General features: G+C 38.4%; 1 protein-coding gene across 13 annotated transcripts in view; it reads left to right on the top strand.

Moving 5' to 3' along the window:
• Positions 1–5,340: 5,340 nt before the first annotated feature.
• The window catches only part of ERC1 (ELKS/RAB6-interacting/CAST family member 1), a 490,623-nt gene continuing 473,936 nt past the window's right edge, over positions 5,341–22,027 (top strand). For 10 of the 13 annotated variants that reach the window (XM_019711308.2, XM_019711306.2, XM_074325175.1 and 7 more), the window contains exon 1: positions 5,341–5,634. The gene's annotated coding sequence lies outside the window, so the exon portion shown is untranslated. The remainder of the gene's footprint in view (positions 5,635–22,027) is intronic. The other 3 variants (XM_074325172.1, XM_074325171.1, XM_074325174.1) reach the window with 2 other exon arrangements.

The following is a 22,027-nucleotide window of genomic DNA, read 5'->3' as shown; positions in this document are numbered from 1 at the left end:
TGAGGAAAATTCCTTTATTTTCTTGTAAGCTAGCGATTTATTAAAAATTGTGAATTTTGGGGTAACTTATTCATGATTTAGTTTCCACTGCCATAACTTTCATATATACATTTTTGTGGGTTATTTATGTGTGTGTGTGTGTGTGTGTGTGTACCTATGTTTAAAATTCTCTTGGGTATATACCTACGAGTGGGGAGGGGAATGGGTTTTCTCACACCACCAAAGAACATTTTTCCAGACGCCAGCTGGGTGTCCCAAATTCAACTCAATTCTGGCACTATCTGTCCGAAGATAGCATCAGATGCCACAGCTAAGGGCTCTGTCCCATAACACTGCACTCCGCCCACTCCCCTTCAGATGCCAGTCCAAAGCACAGGTTGTTACCAGTGCTTCTGACCACCTGGCGACTAATAGGAGGCTCAATGATCCCCTCCAACTCTTCTGATTCACTGGCTGTAAATCAGAAGTTCCCATGACTCCCTCCTTGGGTTCAATTACTTTGCTAGAGCAACTCACAGAACTCAGAGAAACATTTTGCTTATTAGATTACTAGTTTATTATAAAAGGACATAACTCAGGAAAGCCAGATGGAAGAGATGCACAGGGCAAAGTATGGAAAAAGGGCGTGGAGCTTCCATGCCCTCTCCAGGCGCACACTTTTCCTACACCTCCATGTATTCACAGCCTGGAAGCTTACGGAACCTGTCCTTCGGGAAACAGCATGGAATTTTGAAGGAACACAATTCAGTCCAAAAGGTCCTTGAAGTACAAAATAAATTTTTTTATTGTGATAAATATATATAACATGAAATTTACCATCCTAACCATTTTTACGTGTACAATTGTATGGCAGTAAGTATATCCACATTGATCTGCAGTCATCACTGCAGTCATCTCCGAAATTTTTTCGTCTTCTCAAATTCCTAGAAACAGAAAGTAGAAGGGTAGTTTCCAGGGGTGGGGACTGGGGGAGTGGGAGGTGAAGAGAAGAATATGGACTTAGTGTTTAGGAGTTAGGTTACATAGTCAACACTGGTATAATTTATAAACTATGCCTTAGTTATAGGAAGATTATAATTTATTAATAGGTTGGATCTAAAAGCTGAATACAAGGGGCCAGCCCGGTGCCTCCGATGGTTGGAGCTCCGTGCTTCTAATGTCGAAGGCTGCCGGTTGGATTCCCACATGAGCCAGTGGGCTCTCAACCACAAGGTTGTCGATTCGACTCCTCGAATCTCACTAAGGGATGGTGGGCTGCTCCCCCTATAACTAAGATTGCACACGGCACCTTGAGCTGAGCTGCCGCTGAGCTCCTGGATGGCTCAGCTGGTTGGAGTGTCCTCTCAACCACAAGGTTGCAAGTTCGACTCCCGCAAGGGATGGTGGGGCTGCGCCCCCTGCAACTAGCAACGGCAACTGGACCTGGAGCTGAGCTGCACCCTCCACAACTATCATTGAAAGGACAACAACTAGACTTGGAAAAAGTCCTGGAAGTACACACTGTTCCCCAATAAAGTCCTGTTCCCCTTCCCCAATAAAATCTTTAAAAATAAATAAATAAATAAATAAATAAATAAATAAATAAATAAATAAAAGCTGAATATCAGAAAACACCATTCTCTAAGCTGTCTATCATAGTAATCAATTCTTCAGTCATATTCTTCTTTTTCAGATTTCTCTCCCAGAACTATCCTTCCATTCCAATCTAGCCTAGGACTTGGTATTTCCTGAATTTGATGCTGTGATTCCTGGATATGATGTTGTCAGATACACTATTTTTTACATTTTGCTTAATCACATCTTCAAGTAAATCTTTTTAAAAAAATTAATTTTATTGGGGAATATTGAGGGACAGTGTGTTTCTCCAAGGCCCATCAGCTCCAAGACATTGTCCTTCAATCTAGTTGTGGAGGGCGCAGCTCAGCTCCAAGTCCAGTTGCTGGTTTTAATCTTTAGTTGCAGGGGGCACAGCCCACCATCCCATGTGGGAATTGAACTTGCAACCTTGTTGAGAGCTGGCGCTCTAACCATCCGGTCGCCCCCAAGTAAATCTTTTTAAAAAGGGTTATGTGGGAGTTCATGAGTCCCTGCATATCTGAAAATGTTTTTGTTCTGCTCTTTTACTTAATGATAATTCAGCAGGAATAGAGTTAAAAAAATTTTTTTCCCTAAGAATTTGAAGTTGAAGAAATATTTCCCTCAGAAACTTTAAAGTCTTTTTTTGTTATCTTCTCATATCTAGCGTTGCTGATAAGATTTCTAATTCCAGCTTGATTCTTGATCTTTCACGGGTTGCTTTTTTTTTCCTCTTTGGAAATTTAGGATTGTCTCTTAATCTTTAGTTATAATATTTCACAAGGTTGTTTTTTCTTTGTTTTTGCTCTGCACAAGTGGATGTTTTCAGCTCTGGGAAGTTTTCTTACATTATTTTTGGGGTGATTTTCTGTCATTTGTTTGCTTTGTTTTCTCTTTCTTTTGTAGTATCAGTCCTGTTGTGTTGACTATTTCTCTTAAATTTTCTCTTGCAATTTCATATTTTTTCTATTTTCTTTAAAATGAATTTAATGTACTGTGTATGTTAATATATAATAAATATATAAATTTAATATTAAAATAAATTGAAATTGCATATTTCTTCTATTTTCTTTAAAATTTCATTGATTTTATCTTTTAATACTTCAGGTAAATTTATAATTTTGGCAATTTCTTATTTCTAATTTCAAGACTTTTTATTTTTGGATTCTTACTTCATCTGAGTATACTATTCTTGCTTCATAGCTGTAGTAAACATGTATGAGCATACTAATTAGTTTTGTTTAAGTTCTCTGAAGTTTGTTTCCTCTATGGTCACACTGTGTTTATCTTCACCCCCTCCCCACAAGCTGGAGATTTTCCTTAAGTAACTAATAATTCTGGGTTGTCTGTTCCTATTTTAGATGAGGTAGTTGGAATGCTGATTAGGCATCTTGTGAACTTAGTGGGGTCTTGCCAACTTGCACAACTTCACTTTAGGGTGAGTGGGTAGGAAATGGGCCATTGTTCCAGAATGAAGTATGCTTTATTCTTAGTCATTAAATGCTTACATAGCTGCCCAATCCTCCCCAGGGATTATAAAAACTCTTGATTTTTAGACTGGGATAAATGCCTAGCTATTGTATCTGAGATACAGGGAGGGTTGTGCTGTGCTATATACAGACCCCTAGTCTCCCTGTTTTCAGCCCTGCTTCTCACTATTGCTTTCTGTCTTATGTCTCCAAATTTCAGTCTCTCTAAATCAGTAACTCTGGCAGATAGGCCCCCTTCCACAGCACCCCATGCACCTATTCCACATTACAGTTTCTTCCATTTTGTTTAGTCAGACTGCACTCGTTCTGTGTGTAAAATTAAAAAAAAAAAATTATGGGGCTCTCTTCCCATTTTCTATTTTGTATGGGCTCGTATAATTTTTTATTCCTTTATTAGCATTTTAATGAGGTCTCAGGAAGAAGAGGCAATGAATGCTCAGTAAGCCAGCTTTAATAAACAAATCCTAAATGTAAGTTTTAAAAAGATATTTGGGGCAGAGTAGGAAATAAGAAAAAACAACCAGTGAAATTGTAAAAGAAAAACAGCAAAACCAAAAATAAAAACAAAATATCTGAGTCTGTGATATTGACAGTTTCCCTATGTGTGCATAACTTAGTGCTTTCGCATCTTAACTCTCCAGAACCACACATCTTAGAGATATGATGGATCTCAGACATCTAGCTCACACCCCATTTCACAGTTAAGAAAAGCAGGACCCAGAAGTAAAGTGATTTTCCCAACCTCACACAAGTAGAGAGAGGCAGAATGGAGAGTGGAAAGTGGAAACTAGAAAGATGACTACTTTTCTTTTTCCTCACCACACTGCTAGGGATTAACAAGATGAGCAGATCAGCAGTCAGACGACAAAGATCTTGAAACACAGTCAAAGAAGGATGGCTTTTCCTCTGTCAATAGCCAGATGTCCAAGAAAATGAAATTTTAGGATGCTAATTTGGCAGCTATATAGTCTTCGCTGGCAGCAGTCTAACAATTGGTAGCCATGTGTTGAACGTACTGAAGGGGGCGACTATACAGCAGGACGGGATCTGTAATAATCCAAGAGTGTGGTTATCCTGAGGGAACAATTAGACAGCCTGCTCAGGATGAGAGGAGAATTTGGAGAATGAATGAATGTGAATACTGAGGAGAGCGGGGGGGGGGGGGGCAATCTTAGTGGCATCATGACAAACTGTAAGCTGGTTAATTGTGGTGGTGGCGAGTAAGTAAAGTAAAATGATGATTCAACTCCTTTCAAGGGCATTTTAAATTATTTTAATAAACACTAGAAGGCTGGGAATAAATATAATTCACATCACTCTTACACTCTTTAGAGATAGCTTACCCCCCCATCTTTAAATTAGTGGATTCAGTCCACTGATTTTGTCTCCGACAAAAGAAACCCGACTGCGATTCAGTACAGGAAAATTGGGTTGCCCGAAATAAGGTTACCAGTTGCCTGGTAGACTCGCATCGCTGTCGTGAGGACTCAACAAGACAACGTAGCACAGTACTTGGCACATCGCAGGGACGGAATGTGGACATTAATTTCCGCCCACGCTCTTCTCTCCCGTTCTAATCACTACAGGAAAACGATCCACACTGGCGTGGGTTTTCTGAGACACCTAAGTTCTTTCCCTAGCGCCGTGTGGACAGACCCGGGTGTCTCAGGTCACACTATTACCTTCAGCTGCCACATTTCGCAAAAGCGAAGTGTGGGGGGAAAATCCCAGTTCCCCGGACAAAGGGTGCTCACTGGGCCGCGGGAGCGCAGCCGGGAACGTACTGCCAGTCCTTAGCCCTGCTCCCCACCGAGGTGGCGGTCCCGGGGTTTGCGTAACGGCCCCGCCAAGGAGGGGGTGGGGCGACTATAAGGTTTGGGACGGCGACGATTCTGCTCTTTGGGCCCAGGCGGTCCACTTCCTACGGCAAGCAGAAGGAGACAAACGCCGTCTCTCCTCGCTCCCACCTACAGCCGCTTTCCAGAGCTGGCTCGGAATCTCACCTCCGGTGGCCGCAGGGGCTGCGTGTGGGGGTGTGTACGTGTGTGGACGCCCCGTGCCGTTACTTAGCTTCAGCGCGGAGTCCCAGCTGCAGCCTGAGTGACCCCCGCTTCCCAACCCATAACCCGCCTTTCCCTGGAAGGCGCCGGAGGCCTGGGGGCCGCCGAGTCACGCTCGCGGGAGGGCGCGGGGAAGCGAGGCGGAGCTCTCGGCGTCTCCCGGCCGGGGCCTTGGGCGGGGCTAGGTGTCTCGCGCAGGGGGCGGGGCGAGGTGACGTCAGCGGGCGCCCGGGCCGTACTGTGGCGGCGGCGGCGGCGGCGGCGGCTGTAGTGGTGGTGGCGGCATTGGCGGCGGTGGCGGCGGTGGCGGCGCCCGGGCGGCATCAGCAGCAACAGCAGCCCTGAAGAGGGTGAGACGGCCGCGGTGGCGGCAGGTCGGAAGTCAGGCGGGACCTAGAGCTTCCCGCCTGTCGCTGGCCGAGGCTTTTTTGCCTTTTCGTACCCTGCTTCTTCCTCCCGGCCCTGGCTAGGGCAGGGCAGCGCGCCCCCGTGGAGGGGCGGAGCTGTAGGTGAGGCTTCGGGACCCCCTCCCCCTCGTGTCGCCGCCGGGGGGATGGGGAAGTCGGGGAGGGGCGGGCCCCGCCCCAGCCCACCCGAGTCCACCCCAGCCCACCGGCGGGCTCCACCCAGTGGAGGTCGGGGATTGGGCGGGAGCTAAGGCGTTGGACGTGGGTAACCCCGGGCGGGAGGTGGGAGAATGGGGTTCCCGGCGTTGGGGGAACGGAGGGTGGGAGGTTGATGAGGCGTGATGTTGCGAGCGAGGTAGTGGCGAGATGGAGAAATTGGGGAGCCGTGAGGAGATTGGGGTGCAGTCAGGGTGGATCTGTGGATTTGGGTGACTGATGTAAAATGTTGAAAGAGATGAGGATTCTTTTTTTTTTCCCATCTGGGAAATGGTAAGATACCGGTAGGAGGTGAAGGGTTTTGTTTCAAAAGGAAGATGAGCTGTGGATGTTGCCTCGGAGGCAGTGGAGAAGCTGTTGCACTAGGTTTCACATTTCTACTTTAGGGTTTTGGTTATTTTTCTTTTTTTCCTCCTGGCGTTTTGAGTGGGTCAGTCGGGGAGGGAAGAGAATCCCTCTGCTTTTGCCTCAGGGTGGGTAAATTGTGAGTGTGGATGGATTTGAAGTTTCACCCTTCAAGAAGAGTGAGATCTTGGGGTGAGTGACAACTTCATTCAGGGAAATAGGTCCTTCAGGTTTTGTCTTCCAGTCTTTTTTCTGTGTCCAGAAGATCTCTTTTTACCACTTAATTTACAAGTTCTTATCCGGGCCCCTTAAGAGCAGGCCTGAGAATCGGTTGCTTTGGAAGACACATTTTGAGTAATAGTTGGAGGTGGTTGTGGTTGTGGTTGACTTGCTTGGGATGGATAAAATGAACAATTTGAAATAGGTCTGTTGGAGCTGATTATATGAAAAGTGATTAAATGTTTTAAAGCACAACTGTCTTTTACAGCTTGTTTTTCAGTGGATGGACCTTGACATTTAGACATTTTGTGTTCAACAAAATTATTGATTATTTTTATTTCTCAATTGCAGATGTCTTTATTAGGCACTTTAAAAAGAAAGTGGAATATTTTACTCTTTGGTAGACTTCTCAATTTCTGAGTAATGTTCTTGGAGTCAAGTACTTTCAAAATGCTTTTTAATAACATTTTGGGGGCATATGCCTGTCACTTCATAGGGAGATGTTACTAAGAGTAAACTGTTTAGTCACATCAGTGTTTCATAACTTAGCACATTAAATCAGAATCTTTTTTTCTGGATTCCTGCTCCCTATTAGATTACAGTATTCACTGACCTTACCTATCAGTGTCATGTAAACTATTTCTTGCTCGGAAACAGGTGCTGTGATGGACATGTATTATGTAATGGATGAAGTAGGCATGACTCTCAATAATTCATTTATGGAGGAAGATAAACCATCATGAAGTGGAATTTCAGCAGCGACTTTCCCAAGGCTTCCTCAATTAATTTGGGAAAATAGCCAAAGAAGTGCTTTCCGGTAACCCAAGAGAGAAATATACAGATGTCAGTGTCAGTAGTTGCAGATCATTGCCTTTTTTAACATGCCTACTTAGTGAGCAGACCATTATCTTCTAGCAGATACTTCTGCTTGAAGAGACTTATAGGAAACAGATGATATAAAAGCTATTAAGATAAAAAGGGCGTGGTCCTATTTGTAATTATAAATAAACGATTTAATTAACTATTCAGAAAGATCAGATTATAAGTTGGTACACTGCATAGTTTTGATTTTGCATTAGTTACTTAGAAGGAAAAATTGAAATTCACATACCTAGTTTTGGGTTTTAAATTATACTTTGATTTAATTGGGTACACATGGGGACAAATGTGAACTGAGACTCTGGGTGAAACTGTATTGCCAAAATGACATTTGCGTGGCTGACAGTGAGATGTGATTCTTCTTGCAGGAAGGAAATCATGTAATTTGGGGAAAGTGTGACATAGAAATGACCTGTTTCTCTTTGGAATTTCTTGTGCCTGAAAAGAACAACATTTTATTTTTCAAGAAATACCACTTGCTGGTCATTACTGTGATATCCTTGTTGAGGTCTGCTGAGGTGTTCTTTTTTTTTCTTTTTTTTTTCATTACTAAAGTCAGATAAGTATGTCAGTCTGTTAATTCAACATTAATACTGGAAACAGTAAATATAAAGTTTCTAATAGCAACAGCTGTTCTTTTTCTACACTATGATTATGATTTTAGAAGTAGTATAAGAGCTGTTAAATGTGCATTTTGCATATACTGTATCAAAAACATTGATGGAGAAAGACCAGAGAGTGAACTGTTTTGATTAATCAAATAATCAGTACATTGATTATCAATTTTTAGAAAAATATAATAAAGTAAACAGCATACAGATTATGTGGAATATAATTTACTTTTGTGGCTCTTCAATATCTGAGTCTTGCGGCACTGATTCATTCATTTATTCATTCAACAGTTAATTTATTGAGTATGTTTCTGGGTACTTTTTTGGCTCTTGGGTGATACAGTAGTGAACAAAGCTGACCAAAATCCCTGCCTTCCTGGAGTTTGCCTTCTAGATATCTTCTGGGGAAATGAAGAAGAATCTAGCAAAGGAGACAGATAAGAGACATTGAGTTAGGAAAACCAAGGGAGTGTGATTTATTAGAAAGGAAGGAAAGAAAGTTTTCAAGGAGGAGGGAATGATCAACTGTGTCATTGTTTAACGATGTGTCAGAGTGTAGGGTAAAAGAGAAATCCACTTGATTATAATGTCTAATAACAGAGAAATGACAAAATGCTTTTTAGTGTGAAATGAGATATGTTCCTGGATTGATTTATTTAAAATTTTTATTTTACTTATTCTTTTCAGAACAAAATAGGCAGCCTGGGAGTGTTACTTGTACTGCATTAAGGAGAGAGATGATTTACGTTTATTTATTTATTTATTTATTTATTTATTTATTTATTTATTGAAGATTTTATTGGGGAAGGGGAACAGGACTTTATTGGGGAACAGTGTGTACTTTCAGGACTTTTTCCAAGTCATGTTGTTGTCCTTTCAGTCTTAGTTGTGGAGGGTACAGCTCAGCTCCAGGTCCAGTTGCTGTTGTTAGTTGCAGGGGGCACAGCCCACCATCCCTTGTGGGAGTCGAGTCAAACTGGCAACCTTGTGGTTGAAAGCCCACTGGCCCATGTGGGAATCGAACTGGCAGCCATCCGTGTTAGGAGCACGGAGCTCCAACCGCCTGAGCCACCGGGCTGGCCTACATATACTTATTTTTTGTTATTAATCTTATGTATACTTTCTTTTTTAAAGTAATAACAGGTACAAAATTAGAAGGTATAAATAAGTACACAGGGAAAAGTTTTTCCTGTCCCGTCTAATTATTCCTGAAGGCAATTACTGTTTCCAATTTATTGTTTTTTCTAACCAGTGAAATTTGGTGCAATAATATGGCATTTAGCTATCTTAGGATTGCGTGAATATAACAAGTATTTTATCTTCTAGGTGGTTTTCTTTGCAGGCTTAATAGTTTTCATAATTTAAGTGTAGCTACCTGCAGAACTCTGTTTTATAACAACTTGATTGAGATAATTCACATACTATATAGTTCACCCATTTGAATTGTAGAATTCAATTTTTTTTTGTGTGTGATGCCATCATAACAGTCAATTTTAGAACATTTTTATCACTCCCAAAAGCAGCTCCAAACCCATTAGCAGTCACCCCAACCTTTGGGGTTTAAGTATTGTTTTGCATATTATGGAGGAAAAATGTTTTTGAAATACTTGTTACCTACCAACTTAGTGTATACTTTTAACATTCTGTGATTGAGTAGAAGTATCGGTTTGTGTAAAAGTCAAATTAGATAATATTTTACATAGTTGAATGAATACTTAAATGAAATGATTTAAATATCTAAGCGTCTTGTTTCCATTATTCCTTCATTTATCAAATATTTATTGAGTATCTTTTGTGTTCCTAGTCCTGTGCTAGGCCAGATGGACTCCATGATAAATAAGGGACAGGGACTCTTATTCTTAAGGACTTTCATACTAGTGGGAGAAGAGGAAAAGTTAACAGTCGTCTTGTGGCCTTCAGTTGGTGACATACAGCGTTCTACATCAGCTCAGGATGAATCCCTAAACTAGGTTGTGGGAAGATCTAAGGTGAGACCTTAAGGATAAGTAGGATTTGGCCAAATGAAAAGGATGCAAGCCAGGTAACAGGGTATGCAGAACCCTAAGGCAAGAAAGCTGTAGGGTAAATTGGGGGATCTGAAAGCAGTTTAGAATGTTGAGGGCCAGTGTGAGGTATTGGTATCACTTGTTTTTGTTAAAAAAATGTGTTGCCTTAAAAAGTCAAACTCATTATTAATTTGCTTAAACTCTATGGATTGCTGTCACTTCTTAGATGTATAATTTTGAGTGAGTTACTTTATTGGCTAAAACTCAGTTAACTTTTTCATCCATAAAATGGGAATAAGAGTCTTATTTCATGTGATTGATGTGAAGAATAAATGAGAAAATCCAAACCTTGTAATACAGTGATCGTAATATAGTAAGTTCTCAATAAAACTCAACTGCTCTGATGATGATAATTGGTGGGAGTGATAGTGATTATGGTGATGGGGATGATGTCTGATGTATGGAACTTCTTGTGGAATCACAGAGTTCTCAGGAGACTGGAAAATGACACCTATTGTTTTACGTTTCTTCTGGGAAGCCAGACGTGAATACCAAAAATGTTAGACCAGCGCTGTCCAATAGAACTTTCTGTGATGATGGAAATGTTCTGTATCCTCACCATCTGTTGCGGCAGCTACATTCGCATGTGCATATCGACTGCTTGAAATATGGCTAGTGTGATTGAGAAACTGCTTATTTTATTGAAATTAATTTAAATAGCCATTGTGACTAGTGGCTACTGTGTTGGGCAGTGCAGTTATACATTTATAGATTGGTGAATCTAACATTGAACTCTGGCAATATTTTAGAATAGGTTATTTAAAGGTTTTAGAAGGCTTGTCAAGGGGAATAGCGAGCACTAGATAAAGCATGGATTCACTAGATCACATCAGACAGTAATTCTAATTTCCTAGAATTAATGTGGTTCCTAGACTGATAAAGGAAATGTAGTAATTGTAATGTATCCAGACTTCAGCTACATCTTTTTATGCTGTCTTTGTGGAAAATGTGAAAAAAAAATGTCCTAGATTTCATGAGAACAGGAACTATATGTCATGTGTTCCCTACTGAGCAAATAATAGGTACTTACTAAATATTTGATGAATAAATGGATAATAATGCAACTGAGTGAATTCACAACTGGTTGTAAATGGCTGTACCCAGAGTTGGAGAGTCGTTTACTGAGGATGATGGGTTTGAGGAATGGGTGTTAGATGACTCATGCATGCGTAAATGCCTCAGAAGTGGCAGTGTGAACTAGTTGCCAGCATGTCCTCATTGAGTGTGGAGGATGCCCAGGGGCTTATTAGCTCAGAGTAGAGGCAGAGCTAGACAAGGTGTGAGAATCAGAGTAACAAGGTCTTTATCTGAGCTTCAGGAATAATGGTCTGGAGCTGGCACTGGAAGAAAGAAGGGTTCCAACGTCTTTTTCCAACATTGGGTGTGGAGTATGAGAGATGTAATAGTCTCCACCTGAAAGGGCTACATGGAACCATCAGTTTGTTCTCTGTATCTATAAGTCTGTATCTGTTTTGTTTGCTTAATTATTCTGTTCTTTAGATTCCACATGTATGTGAGATCATATGGTATTTGTCTTAGTCTGACTGATGATGGCTGGATGGGAGAGGGGTGGGTGGGGTGGATGAGAAACGAGGGATTAGGAATTTGTGACAAATTGGTAGTCACAAAATAGTCACAGGGATGTGAAATACAGTATGGGGAATATAGTCAATAATGTAAAAACTATGGCATCAGATGGGTGCTAGACTTATGGGGGGATCATTTCATATATTATATAAGTGCCTAACCACTGCACTGTACAGCAGAAACTAATATAGAATAATATTGAATGTCAACTGTAATTAGAAAAATATATAGTTGCGGGATGTAAAGTACAGCGTAAGGAATACAGTCAATGGTACTGTAATAGCTGTGTACGGTGTCAGATGGATAGTAGACTTGTTATCACTTTGTGAGGGGTGTAAATGTCTAATTTTGTTTTGTACACCTGAAACTAATACAAAATTTTAAAAAATGGTAATGCGTGGTGTATATTCTTATGTTACTGACTTGTTCTTCATTTTTTTAAACTCGTTATGTTGTGAACATGTTTCTGTGTATATATACATACCTACATCATTGTTAACAGTATTTTGTGTTATGACCATCTGCCATTAATTTTACCATCCACCTACTGTTTTCATTTTTTTGCCATTATATGCTGAACTGTATATCCTTGTAGATAAATCTTCATTTCCATAAATTTCCTTTAAATAAAAATTAAAAAAAAAAAAAGGATCGCTTCTCAGCCTTTTGGCTAAGATGAAGTGTAAAAAAAAAAGAGGAAAAAAAAAGATAGCCCTGCATGGAAAGCGGTGTCCTGGGAAAGCCAGTTTTCAGTTAAAGCAGAGAGGTAGTGAGAACTTCTAAAGGCATTTCTTGATAATGGAATGAAGTTCCTTGAGAGTGTAGTTTTCCACCTTATTGGCTTCTTACTGTCATCACTTAAACTTTAAAAAGTCTCATCTTAACAAAAAACTCTTCTCCAGCTTCATACTTTGTCAGTTGCTCTCTGTTTTACAGCCAAAGTTTTTTTGAAAGAATTGTCTGCATTTGCTATATGTTTCCTTTTCTTCACCTGCGATTTTCTTCTCAACCTATTTCTGTCTGCACAATTTCATTGAAAATTGTTTTGGTGGGGTTACTAAAGTCTTTAAAGCCAATGGCTATTTTTCTGTCCTCTTCTTTAACCTCTTAGCAGCTGTACTGGTTGTCTATTGCTATAGACAGCAAACATTTATTGTTTCACAGTTTCTGTGGGTCAGACATCTGGGTGTGGTGTGTCTGATTCAGGGTCAATCATAGGCTGCAATCAAATGTTGACTAGGACTTCAGTCATCTCAAAGCTGGCTGGGTGGTGGTGGGGGGTGTCTGCTTCCAAGCTCACTGTTGTGGCTGTGGGCAGGCATGAGGTCCTTGTTGGTTGTTCGCTGGAGACGTCAGTCTCTGCCATTTGGGCCTCTGCATATGATTACTAGCAACATGGCACCTTGCTTCTCCTGGGTTGAGAGCTCTGGAGGAGGAGGGGAGGGGAGATATTAATCGGAGTGTTTTTGTAACCTAAATGGGAGTGACATTCTATTACTTTTCTGTATTCTGTTCATTGGAAGGGAGTCACTAGGTCCACACGTGCAGGGGTGGTGGGGGCATCCCACAAGAGCATGAATAGGAGGCAGAGATCATTCAGAGCCATTTTTAAGCATGCCTACCGCAGCAGCGTTTGACAGTTAATTTCTCCTTCCTTGGTAAAACTCCCACTTCTTTTGGAGTCTTCAGATCATGCTTCTATTTTTCTTCCTGGTTCTCTGGGCTTTCTTTCTCAGTTAACTTTGTTGAATCTTTCTCTACCCATTCATTAAATGTTTGATTTTCTGTGGGTGATCTTATCTCCTAATTGATTTTTCATTTGTATGTTGAGTATACATTTTTCTGTCTTCAGCTTTTATCTCTCTCCTAAGTCTAAGGACTGTTGTTACTCAGTATTTCCATTTGGATGCCCCTTAAACTCAGCTCATCCAAAACTAAATGTGATGCCTGCTCCTTTCTGGTATTCGTTGATTCATAAATGACAGTACCATTTGCTCAAGTCAGAAATATGTGTTGTGTTCTTGATTTCTTCCTCTGTTCCACCTTTCATTTTACTATTCTTTGTTGGTTTTTAAATCATTGTCAGTGATGGTGTGAATGTTTTTATGAGGTAGTGCATCTCCGGTTGTGTTCAAAGTGTTGAATGAGGCGATTGCTAGGTGATTTTTAAGGTTCTTTCCATCCTTGAGATACTGTGTTGGTAGCTATGAAAGCTTTTTGTTTAGGAGACACATGATCAGAGCTGTGCTTTAGAGATGTATCAACTCTTCAATGCCTTTTTTTTTTAAAAAATAAAATACTCTTTTAGAGCACTTTTAGGTTCACAGCAAAATTGAGTGGAAGGAATGGAAATTTCCCATACACCCCAGCCCCCTCATGTGCATGGCCTCCCCCATTATCAGCACCCCCCACTAGAGAGGCATTATAATTGATGAACATTCGTTAACACATCATCACCCAAAGTCCATATGAAACTAAACCTTGTATTTCTTTTAACTTTATTATGCTGTGATATGTGATGACTAGACAATGGTTTTCATCTGATAGCCTCTTTATATATATATATATAATTTTCATTTTTCCCCCTTATTTTATTGTTTTTCTTTATCATTTGAAAGCCCTTTGTATGGAAATTAGATAACTAATGGGAAAAAATTGTCTGGACTTCAGTTAAGCATCTCTGAAACTGAAAATATTTCAAGAAATAAAAGCTTGGATCTCAAACATAATTTTATTGTGGGAATAAAACTTACTGATTGAGCTAATTCCTCCTTGAAGCCTTTCTTGAATGTAACACACATAATAGAAAAGTATAGAAAACAAATGTATAGTTTAACAATTTAAGAAACAAACACTTGTATACCATCACCTAGGTCAAATACTAGGGCCTTGCCAGCATTCCAGAAACTTCTTTCGCCCCTTTCCAATCATAGCCTACTCCTTTCCCTGTAAAGGTAGCTATTGTCCTGACTTTCATGGGAATCATGTTCTCACCTTTCTTTATATAAACCTATAGTTTAGTTTAGCCTGTTTTTCAACTTTATAATCATGGAATCATTTTATTATATTCTTTTAGGTCTGGCTTCTTTGACTTAACGTCTTGTGAAATTTAGATTTGTTGTGTGTAGCTGTAGTTTGTTCATTTTCATTGCCATGTGGTATTCCATTGTTTAAATGCACCACAATTTATCCATTATATTGATGGCTGTTATGGTTGTTTCCAATTTTGAGGCACTGAATTATGCTGCTGTGATCATTCTTGTACAGTCTTTCGGTGCATGTATTTCTGATGCCTGTATCGCCAGGAGTAAAAGTGCTGGGCATAGAGTATAGTATGCATAGTATGTTTCCCTGAACATAAGACCTAGCTGGACAATTAGCTCTAATACGTCTTTGGGAGCAAAAGTTAATATAAGACCCGGTCTTATTTTACTATAAGACCGGGTGTTACATAACATAAAACCTGTCTTCTTTTACAATAATATAAGACCCGGTCTTATATACTGTAATATAAGACCGGGTCTTATATTAATTTTTGCTCCAAAAGACGCTGATTGTCCGGCTAGATATTATTTTCGGGGAAACATGGTATGTGCAATTTTAGTAGGTAATTGCCACACAATATTCCTGTGTGGTTGTATAAACTTACATGCCCCAAATCAGATTTAGGAGTTCCTTTTCTTCTATATCCTTGCCAGTATTTGGTATTGTCGGTGTTATTAATTTCAGCCATTCTGGTGGACTTACAGTGATAAATCATGGTTTTAATTTTCATTTCACTGATTAATGAAGTTGAATACATATGTCTTTTGGTCATTTGGATAACCTTTTGTGAAATGCTTGTTCAAATATCTTGCTTAATTTTCTGTTTGAGTGTCTTTTTCTAATTAATTTATAGGAGTTACGTATTTTGGATATGAACCCTTCATTGGTTATTTGTGTTGCAAATATTTCCACTACTCTGTGGCTTGCCATTTTGCTCTCTTAGTGATTGAAGAACAGGATTTTAATTTTAGTGTAGTCTAATTAATTTTTTCCTTTATGGTTAGTGGTTTTATGTCTTAATACCAGGTACAGTGTTTTCCCAAAAATAAGACCTAGCTAGACAATCAGCTCTAATGCATCTTTTGGAGCAAAAATTAATGTAAGACCCGGTCTTATTTTACTATAAGACCGGGTGTTTATAATATATAATAATATAATATGATATAATATAATATAATATAAAATATGACAATATAATATAACAATATAATCTTATATAAGACCATGTCTTATATTAATTTTTGCTTCAAAAGACACATTAGTGCTGATTGTTCAGCTAGGTCTTATTTTCAGGGAAACACAGTATTAGTACCTGGTAGAGTAAGTGCTCTCACCTTGGGTTTTTTCCAAGAATGTCTTTCTTGCATTCAGTGTCTGTCAGTGTCTATTAATGACTGTCATGGTCCGTAATCCAGACAGTGTGGTATTAGCATAGGGATAGATAGATGCATCAGTGGAACAGAACAGTGTCTGGACATAAACTCACACATTTATGGTTAATTGATTTTCCTCAGAGGTGCCCAGGTAAATCAGTGGATAAAAGGATAGTCCTTTCAACAAAAGGTATTACAACAAATAGGTATCACTATGCAAACCCCCCCAAAACCTCAAACCTTACCTCATTGGAGAAAATCTTTGTGATCTGGGAGTAGGAAAGTATTTCTTAGATAAGATACCAAAAGCATGACTCATAAAAAGAATTGATAAATTGGCCTTTATCAAAATTAAAAAGTTTTGCTTTTCAAAAGAAACCATTAAGAAAAAAAAAAAAGAAAAGAAAAAAGACAAACCACAGAATAGGAAAAAAATACTAGGTTGGTACAAAAGTAATTATGGCTTAAAAAGTTAAAAACTGGGATTTATAGATGATGTAATACAGAATCGTACACCTGAAATCTATGTAATTTCACTAACAATTGTCACCCCAATAAATTAAAAAAAAAAGTTAAAAATTGCAAAAACCACAATTACTTTTGCACCAACCTAATATTTTCAAATCATATATTTGATAAAGGACTTGCATCAAGAATGTCTAATATCTCTTACCACTAAATAATGAGACAGGCAACTCCCTAACCCCCTAAATGGGCAAAAGATTCAAATAGACACCTCGCCAAAAAGGATATGCTGATGGTAACAAGTACTTGAAAAAAACGCTCACCATCTTTAGTCATTTGGGAAATGCAAATTAAACTCACAATATGATACCATTACACACCCAGTAGAATGTCTAAAATCAAGATTGAAAATACCGTGAGGTAGAAGAATGTGGAGAAACTGGGATTCTTGTAGATTGTTAGTAGGAATTTTAAATGTTACAGCCATTTTGGAAAGGAGTTCAGTAGTTTCTTAAGTTAAACATGTATTTACTCTATGTCTTCAGCTATTCGACTCTTAAGTATCTACCCAACATAAATGAAAACATGGTCATACAAAGACTTGTATGCAGATATTTGTAGCAGCACTATTTATCATAGCAAAAACTGGAGCCATTCCAAATGTCTATCAGTTGGTGAGTTGGTAAAATACAGTGTATTCATGTAATGGAATACTACTGAGCAGTAAAAAGGAACAAGCTACTGATACATTTAACAACGTAAATGAACCTCAAAAATTTTTACTGAGTGATAAAACTACTTGTTTATAATTTTCCTGAAATTTTTAGAAAAGGCAGTGGTTGCAAGTTAGGGTGGGAGAGGGTTACGGGCAAATGTGCAAAAGGGAACTTACTGAGGTGATGGAAGTTGTGTAAAACTGGGTTGTGGTGATGACTGCACAACTGTATAAATTTACTAAAATTCATTAAACTCTGTGCTTAAAAGTAGTGAGTTTTATGTCATGTGAATTATGACTTAATAAAGCTGTTTAGAAGATGGTGGAGTAGGTAAACACTGTGCTCGCCTCCTCACATGACCACATCACAATTACAACAAAATTATAGAACAGTCAACCTGGAGAACCATCTGAAGACTAGCTGAAAAGAAGTCCTATAACTAAGGATATAAAGAAGAAGCCATATTGAGACTGAATGTCAACTGTAGTTAAAAAAAAAAAGAAACTCCCAGGGATGGGGGAAAAAAACAAATTAAGCACTTGAAATATGAAAAAAAAAATAGAGCTGTTTAAAAAGTTTTGGTATTCAATATAAATTTTAGAACAGTTTGTCAAGTTAGAAAGAAATTATGTTGGTGTTCTGATTGAAATTACATTGCATTTTATAGATTAATTTGGGTAGAATTCTTTGTAATACGGAGTCTTTGAATCATTGAATATGGTATTTCCATTTGTTTATGTTTTTTGAATCTCAGTAATAGTTTCCTGTACGGTATCCTTACATAGCCTCTGATGGTATTATACATGGGATTTTAAAATAAATTTCATATTCTATTTGTTGTTGGTATATGGAATAACATTGAATTTGAATATTGACTGTATTTTGCCAAGTTTTGCCAAAATCTTACAAATTCTAATAATTTTATCTGTAGATTCTCTTGGATTTTCTACTTATATAATCAAGTCATTTGTGAATAATTACTGTTTTGTTTTTCCCTTGCAACTCTTAAATTCTTTTTCTTGCCTTATTTTTGGCTAGGATCTCTGGCATGTGCTTGAATAGAGTGGTGATAGGAGACGTCCTTGTTATCTTCCCACCTCAAAGGAAAATTGCTCAATTTTTCACTGTTAAGTTGATGTTGTCAAGCACACACGCAAGACTAGGAAAGCTTAAGTCCAAGGCTTGACTGATTTGACTGGTATAGATACAACGAACCTTTTAGCTTTAGGCAGTTTATCACTTACATGGGCACTGGAAAGCTGAATAACCCAAAGGTGCCAGCTCCCTGTGGCCTTTGTCCCACACACCAAAAAGGATGACACCAAAACAGAAACACTGTTAATGACTACACTGTGAGCTGGGGGATACCCTACTGATGTCCACTCTAATTTGCCCCTAAGTGGTTTTGTATTCTGTAGCTCTGTTCTGAGATGGGTAGGGCTGAAAGTCCCAGAATCCAGGCAGCAATGAGAAATGGTATTTTCGGGGAAATACGGTATAAGACCCAGTCTTATTTTCAGAGAAATATGGTACTAGGAGACAATTAATACTTAGGGTAGGTTTGGTCTTAGCTGAAGCAGTACACTCAATTAGCCTTTAATTTCCCATACATTCTACAGCCTGTTTCTTTTTTTTTAAATTAAAGTTTATTGGGGTGACAATTGTTAGTAAAGTTACATAGGTTTTAGGTGTACAGTTCTGTAACACATCATCTATCACACTGTGTGTTCACTACCCAGAGTCAGTTCTTCTGTCACCATATATTTGATCCCTTTTACCCTCATCTACCACTCCCCTCACCCCCACCCTCTGGTAATCACTAAACTATTGTCTGTGCCTATGAGTTTTTGTTTCTTCATTTGTTTGTCTCCTTTGTTGTTTTCAGTTTTATATACCACATATAAGTCAAATTATATGGTTCTCTACTTTTTCTGTCTGACTTATTTCGCTTAGCATAATAATCTCAAGATCCATCCGTGTTGTCACAAATGGCACTATTTCATCTTTTCTTATGGCAGAATAGTATTCCATTGTGATATATACCACATCTTCTTTATCCAATCATCTATCGAAGGTCACTTTGGTTGTTTCCATGTCTTGGCCATGGTAGATAAAGTTGCAATGAACATTGGAGGACATATGTCTTTATGGATACATGTTTTCAGATTTTCTGGGTAGATACCCAGGAGAGGGATTACTGGGTCATATGGTAATTCTATTCGTAATTTTTTGAGGAACCTCCACACTGCCTTCCATAGTGGCTGCACCTGTCTGCATTCCCACCAACAGTGTATGAGGGTTTCTTTTTCTCCACAGCCTCTCCAACACTTGTTACTATTTGTCTTGTTGATAATAGCCATTCTAACTGGGGTGAGGTGATACCTCATTGTGGTTTTTAATTTGCATTTCTCTGGTGATTAGTGATGCTGAGCATTTTACCATATGCCTATTGGCCATTTGTGTGTCCTTTTTGGAGAACTGTCTCTTCAGGTCCTCTGCCCATTTTTTAATTGGATTGTTTGTTTTGTTGTTGAGTTGTATGAGTCCCTTATATGTCTTGGATATTATTGGAGGCGTTTGCAAAAATCTCCCATTCAGTTGGTTACCTCTTTATTTTGTCGATGGTTTCTTTTGCTGTGCAGAAGTTTTTTACTTTGATATAGTCCCACTCATTTATTTTAGCTTTTACTTCCATTGCCTTTGGAGTCAAATTCATAAAATGCTCTTTGAACCCAAGGTCCATAAGTTTAGTACCTATGTTTTCTTCTATGCAGTTTATTGTTTCAGGTCTTATGCTTAAGTCTTTGATCCATTTTGAGTTAATTTTGGTACATGGTGACAGATAGCAGTCTAATTTCATTCTTTGCATGTGGCTTTCCAATTCTCCCAGCACCATTTACTGAAGAGATTGTCTTTTCTCCATTGTATGTTTGGCTTCTTTGTCGAAAATTGTCTGTCCATATTTATGTGGGTTTATTTCTGGGTTCTCAATTATATTCCATTGGTCTGTGTGTCTGTATTTCTTCTAGTACCATGCTGTTTTGATTATTGTTGCCCTGCAGTATAAGCTGAAGTCAGAGCGTGTGATACCTCCAGCATTGTTATTTTTTCTTAGGATTGCTTTGACTATTCAGGGTCTTTTGTGGTTCCATACAAATCTGATGATGTTTTGTCTATTTCTTTAAAAAATGCCATTGGGATTTTGATGAGGATTGCATTAAATCTGTATATTGCTTTGGGTAATATGGCCATTTTAGCTATGTTGAGTCTTGCAATCCATGAACATGGAATGTCTTTCTATTTCATTGTATCTTCTTCAATTTCTTTTAAAAATGTCTTACAGTTTTCAGTATGTAAGTCTTTCACATCCTTGGTTAAGTTTATTGCTAAGTATTCTATTCTTTTTTTTTTGCAATTGCAAAAGGATTTTTTTAAAAAAATTTCTTTTTCTGAGATTTCATTGTTAGTATATAGGAGTGCAGTGGACTTTTGTACATTGATTTTGTAGCCAGCAACTTGACTGTAGTCGGTTATTGTTTCTAATAGATTTTCTATTTATATAATCATGTCATTTGTGAATAATTACTGTTTTGTGTTTTCCCTTGCAACTCTTAACGTCTTTTTTTTTTTAATTAAAGTTTACTGGGGTGACAATTGTTAGTAAAATTACATAGAGTTTAGGTGTACGATTCTGTAATACATCATCTATATCTCACATTATGTGTTCACCACCCAGAGTCAGTTCTCCTTCCATCACCATATATTTGACCCCGTTTACCCTCTTCTAGAGCCCCCCTCCCCCTTACCCTCTGGTAACCCCTAAACGATTGTCTGTGTCTGAGTCTTTGTTCCTTCATTTGTTTCCTTGTTCTTTTGTTGCTTTCAGTTTTATATACTATGTATCAGTGAAATCATATGGTTCTCTACTTTTTCTGTCTGACTTATTTCGCTTAGCATAATAATCTCAAGATCCATCCATGTTGTCACAAATGGTACTATTTCATCTTTTCTTACCACCAAATAGTATTGCATTTTTAAATTTCTTTTTCTGAGATTTCATTGTTAGTATATAGGAATGCAGTGGAGTTTTGTACATTGATTTTGTAGCTGGCAACTTGACTGCAGTCGTTCATTGTTTCTAATAGATTTTTGTTGGATTCTTTACGGTTTTCTATAGATAGCATCATGTCATCTGCAAAGAGTGACAATTTAGCTTTTTTAATTCCCAATTTGGATGCCTTTTATTTCTTTCTCTTGCATGATTGCTCTGGCTAGGACTTCCAATACTATGTTGAAAAGCAGAGGTGATAGGGGACTGCCCTGTCGTGTTCTTGAATGTACAGCAAAGTGCTTCAGTTTTTCACCGTTAATTTAGTGAATTAATCATAAATAGATGTTGTATCTTGTCAAACGCTTTTTCTGCATGTATTAATAGATTCATATGATATTTGTCCTTTATTTTGTTTATGTGGTGTATCACATTGATCGGTTTGTTAATGTTGAACCATCCGTGTACCCCTGGAATGAACCCCACTTGGTCATGATGTGTAATCTTTTTAATGTGTTGTTGCATTTGATTTGTCAGAATTTTGTTTAGGATTTTTACATCTGTATTCATCAGAGATATTGGTCTGTGATTTTCTTTTTTTGTGATATCCTTACCGGGTTTTGGTATCAGGGTGATGTTGGCCTCATAAAATGAATTAGGGAGTACTGTCTCTTCTTCAGTTTCTTGGAAGAGTTGGAGTAGGATAGGTATTAGATCCTATTTGAATGTTTGGTAGAATTCACTAGTGAAGCCATCTGTTCCCGGACTTTTGCTTTTGGGAAGGTTTCAGATGACTGATTCAATTTCCTTACTTGTGATTGGTCTATTTAGATTTCCAGTTCTTCGTGATTCAGCCTAGGAATGCTATATGTTTCTAAGAACTTGTCTATTTCTTCTAGGTTATTAAATTTGGTGGCGTATAGTT

The sequence above is a fragment of the Rhinolophus sinicus genome, linkage group LG02, assembly GCF_036562045.2.
Source record: "Rhinolophus sinicus isolate RSC01 linkage group LG02, ASM3656204v1, whole genome shotgun sequence".
Taxonomy (NCBI): Eukaryota; Metazoa; Chordata; class Mammalia; order Chiroptera; family Rhinolophidae; genus Rhinolophus; species Rhinolophus sinicus.
Note: the sequence above shows the minus strand (reverse complement) of the source record. Positions and strands in the feature narration are given on the sequence as shown.